Here is a 5,996-nt window from a genome sequence, read left to right as displayed (position 1 = left end):
ATGTGTTAGGATTAACTTATTTACGAGCTTGGACTAGTGTACGTGGCAAACATGTAATACCTGGAAGATGCAATTAATATTATTTTTGTTAACACTGAAGTCTCCTGGAGGGGGTGGTGGTAACGAGGGGATATTGCATTGTGTAAAAATACTACATAACTTCTTAGGAAAGCTCCCAGACTGTACAGCACAAGGAGGCCAGTTGTCCTCTTTCTCTCTTCCGGATTTCCAGAAGGCTCTTCTCCTCACTCCCAGGCTGCAGCTTCCTCCCATTTAACCATTCTTTTTTCAGGCCACACACTCATGAGTGTGTAAACTAGCCTACTCTTCACTGCCTTCTCCTTCCTAATGAGGAGCAAAACAACTCAATCAATCACGCAAATAAGAAAGAAAGAAAGAATTCCTTCCAAGTAAGGGCCACAGCTGTAAATCCTTCACACTCCATCTTCTGTCCAGATCACACGATTACATTTAATGACTTATCCAAATACACGCCACCAAGGCTGCAGAGTGGCTCTTCTCCTATCTCCTGGGCACAAAACCTTTAATTCCTTTGGTTCAGTCACATCTGACATGGATCCACACTGCTCACCTCTAGTCGTAGCATTTATGGAACTTGATCTTTACAGAATTTATTTCCAAGTTTGTTCCCTGCCTGTGGACCCTAAGGTCAGCCCTTCTGGCTCTGGAATTTATTTCAGTTCTGCAGAGGGAGTTGTATTCTTGTTCCCTCTCCTTCAAGAAAGAAAGCTACCTCTCTCTCTGCACTCAGAGGACCCTCTTTTGTGCTTTATGCTATCAACAATGAGGGAAACGGAAGCAGCTAAAATTTTTTGAAAACTCAGTGTCCGAGATACTTGATATGTGTCTGAGTTTCAGTAACCACGAATATACTATATCAGATGTGGAAACCAGCTCTCAGAAAGGTTGAGTGACTTGCCTAAAGTCACACAGCGGTAGAGATAGTATTTAAACTTGAGTCTGTTTAACTTTCAAAAACTGTGCTTGTTTCTTCCATTATATCATACAGCTTCATTATTTTTAAATAATGATGTTATTATTTAAAAGTTTTAATTTTTCAGGACTTCCCTGGTGGTCCAGTGGTAAAGAATCCACCTTCCAATGCAGGGGACGCAGGTTCAGTCCCTGGTTGGGGAACTAAGATCCCACATGCCATGGTGCAACTCAGCCCATGCACCACAATTACTGAGCCTGTGTGCCTCAGCTAGAGAGCCCACGTACCTCAAATTACAGAGCCCACGCACTCTGGAACCCGCACTCCACAACTACAGAGCCCACGCGCCCTGGAGCCTGTGCACCACAACTAGAGAGAGAAAAATCCACACCCCACAACTAGAGAGAAGCCCGCCCACTGCAACGAAAGATCCCCCATGCCGCAGCTAAGACCTGATGCAGCCAAAAAAATTTTTCTTAACTTTTTAAAAACTTTTAATGGATGATTCTATTTTAATTCTACATGGCTTATATATATTATTCTCCTGGACGTAAAATGATAAGTGGGATGGAAAGGAGCAATACTACCTTGAGTATTTTCTCTCTTTATCTAGTTTCTCTCTCTCACTTTTCCCTATTTATATAACGTCCGTCTATCGGCATATGTTTACACAGTATGTATGTATGTGTGTTTACTAGATACCATCCGATATTTATTGAGGATGTATGTGAAGCTGATGAAATAACCTCATCTTTTTCATCATTACAAAATTTAGAAGCTCTGACCTTGCCTTGGTATAGTCAACGACCAGCACTGAGCTGGGCCAGCATTTGGCAAAGTCTCACTTCCACACCTGCTTTCCTGGCTACAGCTAGCCTCGCCTGGCCCTGAAGTTGGACACTGTCTCCGTGAGAGCTCTCCTACCACAGCCTGTGTTCCTGCAAGGGCTAGTTGGAGGACATCACCTCTGTGCTCAGCAATACAAGCTCCCAAGTGGGATTCTCACTGAATTCCCTTTTTAGACTTGTTCAAAGTCATGCAAGGAAGAAGGTTGTAAATGGTGGGTGTGTCATATCCTAGGAGAAGAGACGAGCTAATTTCCCTGTCAGTGTATTTGAATAACCTGGAAGTGAAACATGATAAGGTTTGTCTATGTTGCTGTTTATTAGTTTATCATAGATTTCACCCTCTGCCCTTAACAAAGAGAAGGAAGCTGTAGGTTTATGCTTCTCTCTGCAGCTGCCAATGTGACCTCCTAGGAAAAGCCAAAACGACAATTCTTTTATGATTAGGAAGTAGGAAGTTTGACAGCTTCTGAAAATAAATGCTTGTATTCCATTTTCTAGCAGGCTGTTGTGGTTCATCTTCTGTCTGGGAATTGGATAAAAACGTCAGTGGATATTCCAAAGGTCAGAATTTCAGAACTGCTGCCACAACTGTATTGTCACCAAGTATTAATGACTCTCTCACTCGTTTTCTTTTTTTAAGATGCCTGGTCATGTCCAGGGGAATGCCAGGTACATTTTTCTTAATGTATGAGCACAAGTTACATATAACAACCTAACAACACAATACTGCCTCTTTAATGCTAATCTATTCCTTGCAATCTACTAGATACATGTAGAGTCATTGGTGTGTATCAAGAGAGCAAAATCAGATTCTGAAAATATCTGAAAGGATGCACTAGAGTGTACATAATAATGTATTTTAATCTGCCAGGCCTTAAAATTAATCATGAATTCCCACAGAGATTTTAATAATTTTGAGATGATTTTTTTTTATAGAGCAATATTCTTGGACAGAGTTTTCTAAACACTGCATGGGGAAAAAAGTAGGTGGGGGAGGGGGAAAAGGGGTGGTTTCTCACTTGCCACCATATAGGAGATAAAAACATGAGGGGAACAGGCTTTCTTTTGCTCCTAACTAAAAAGCAAGGTAAGTGTTTCAAAGAAAGCCTCTATCGCTCCATAAAAGCTGGCAAATTGCAGGAAGTTTATTAGGGGTAATAATGTGCATTTGTTAAGTAGAGGGAATAGCCCTGAAGGGAAGAGGTCCACTCTGGCGAGGGGGTAGATGCCTCCGAAACATTAGGAAATTTGGCCATCAGCAGTTTTCAGAGTTGTACAGGAGGAAAACCTTGGAAATCAAACTGCCCTAGACTCTGGAAAGGGTGACCATATATTTATTGTCCAAACAGGGACTTTTGAGAGGAAAAGTAAAGGTCAATCATCACACTGGAACATATGTTTAAATACTTGAGTTCGAGGACACGTGGCAGTGGTATAGAGACTTCTGATTTAGCATCATCCTTGCCTTTCAACAAGGGGTGATCTTGTGTGCTTCTGTCACCTTGCCAAATGCTGTGACTGTAAACCATTTGGGCTCTTCCAGCTTTATCCAACAAAGATACTATGTGAACTTATAAATATAGAGGATTTTATTCCTGAAAATGAACAACTAAAAATATTATGTTCTAGACTGATGATTCTTCCAGGATTTTCAGGGTAGTAGAAAGAAATAAGGTCTTAGAGGATATGCTGGGCTTTCTATATTTTTTTTTTTTTTTTTTTTTGGCTGCATCATGTCTTAGTCGCAGCACACGAAATCTTTGTTGAGACATGAGGGATCTTTTCATTACAGTGTTCGGTCTGCTTGGGTTTCTCTCTAGTTGCGGCGCGCAGGCTTCTCTCTAGTTGTGGCATGCGGGTTTTCTCTTTTCTAGTTGTGGTGCATGGGCTCTGTAGTTTGCAGACACATGGGCTCTCTTGTTGAGGTGCATGAGCTCGGTAGTTGTGGTGCGTGGACTTAGTTGCCCTGCGGCATGTGGGATCTTAGTTCCCCCAACCAGTGATCGAACCCACGTCCCCTGCATTGGAAGGTGGATTCGTTACCACTGGACCACCAAGGAAGTCCCTCTATATCTTTTTAACTCTGCATGAAATACCCAATTTCATCATCCGGGTATAGGGAGAATGAATTGCTCTTGGGGCTGACCAAGTACAGGGTAACTCTCCCTGAAATGTGGTTGTCAAAATGGAACAGGGAAGAACAAAATCTGACTCCATGTTGGATCTGTTTCTTTTACTTTGACCTTTGCTTTCCATTGCTGGTGATCTCTCTATAGCTATAGGCATACATAATGGCCTGCCTCAGGGAACCCTGCCCCTCTGCCTGAATGTTAAATTAAAGTGCCTTTGTTCAGCCCACAGGGAAACACCCTCACCCTGCCCCCCTGTGAATGGCTGCAGAAAAGAAGAAATGAGCACATACTCTCCCAGAGGATGGCCAAAACCAGGAGATATTTTGCAAGACTTATGGCCTTTTTACTTTGCTTCTTCACCTCGTCTCCCTCTCTGTTCTATAAAAGAAACTAACATCCAGACCCTGATAAGATGGTACTCTAGGACGCTGGTCCGTCATCTTCTCGGACCCCCGGCTTTCCAAATAAAGTCGTTATTCCTTGCCTCAACCCCTCGTTTCCAATTTATTGGCCTGTTGTGCAGTGAGCAGAGCGAGCTTGGACTCGGTAACAAGAACATGTCTTAATTTTTTTCGTCCCATCCACTAAAACTTCCCCCATCCCCCCCACATGGTTTATCAGAAGGTGAAATGCTGGGATTGTTTTGGGAGGACCAACTCATTTTTCATGGTCAGTGTATGCTTAGAAACTTTAAGTAATGGAAATTATACAAAAGGGAAGGAGGAAGAAATAGGAGGAGTTCCAGGGAACAGATGCATAATTATAAAGACAGGAAGTAGGATTTTAACTGCACTACATTACCTTCAAATAATTTGCAGGCTGGTCAGATCAGAAATCTCACTAGTGTGTGCTCCACCCTCTTTGGGTGGGTGGTGAAATAAAATTTGGAGATACTGTATTAGCTCCGGTTTAGCCACCACTTCCCTTCCAAATTTCCCACCTTTCTCCGTCCCATTGAATCAGTGACATTCATCGTCTCAAGGGGTATGTACTGAATGGAATGCAATAATAGAATGGGATACAAAAGAACAGTAAGTAAACAAGTGAAAGCCTGATTATTCACATCCTTTAAGGGTAGTGAAAATACTTTTCAGTTTGGGAAGAGTTGCTTGTGAGAGCTTAGCTTGTCCCAGAAGAATGTTTAGATCTGTCCCAAAAGAGGGCCCTTTGGTTGCTGCAGGCAGGGAGCCTGAGATGGGGATGAGAGGAGAAGGGATGGACAGGAGAGCAACCTGGGCAGAGCCCCTCTGGGAAGTCCTCCACGGCCCCAGGCAAGAGCAGCGGAAAAAAACAAACAAAAATTGGTTGCCAGGAACTCTACAGACCTCCTGAACTGACATTTCTCCTCCTTCCTAGAGCCACCCAGAGAGGTGTAGGAGAACATCACAGTTTCTGTGCTTCCTGAGAGGGGTGTGGAATATCACCAAGTGGGCTGGTGGAAGGCCCAGGAGCCCTGGGGTTGAGATGTGGGGACGCAGAGTGACTACCAGGACCTGAGGAGCAGTGGCCATCTGGGGACCTGAAATATCTCCCTGCAGCAAAATTAGAGCCAGACCAAAGACGAGATAGAAGAGGGACTCCGCATTGAGAACGTGTAGGGAATGGAGGATGCCTGAAATTCTCAGAAATCCTCTGGGAATTTTAATGCCACTCTAGGGAGAAAGGGAGTGAGACAACCCTGAGCTGACCTGTAGCAAATTTCCTTAATTAAATGAAATGTGGGTTTAACATTGGGATTTTAATGGACACATAGAAAAAAGTGGAAAAGTTCCACATTTCCCACACCTGAGTATTTGCTTGTGACGTATCCAACCCCTGCACCAGAATTCTCATCACTGAGCAGTTTGCTCACTGTTTAACAGGCACCATGTAAACATCTTTTCATTGCATAAATGGAATGAAAACATCCCTGTCTCTCAAAAATAAACCAACAAAACACGACAAAACAAAGGAAATCCTCAGTAACGAGTACATGAATGTCAAATTGAATACTTGCCTTAAAGATTTAGAGAGCTCTTCTAGGAGAGGGTTTATTAACCCACTGATGCCAACCCTCATTGG

The sequence above is a fragment of the Monodon monoceros genome, unplaced genomic scaffold, assembly GCF_005190385.1.
Source record: "Monodon monoceros isolate NGI ecotype Baffin Bay Population unplaced genomic scaffold, NGI_Narwhal_1 Super_Scaffold_1, whole genome shotgun sequence".
In the NCBI taxonomy this organism is placed as follows: Eukaryota; Metazoa; Chordata; class Mammalia; order Artiodactyla; family Monodontidae; genus Monodon; species Monodon monoceros.
Note: the sequence above shows the minus strand (reverse complement) of the source record.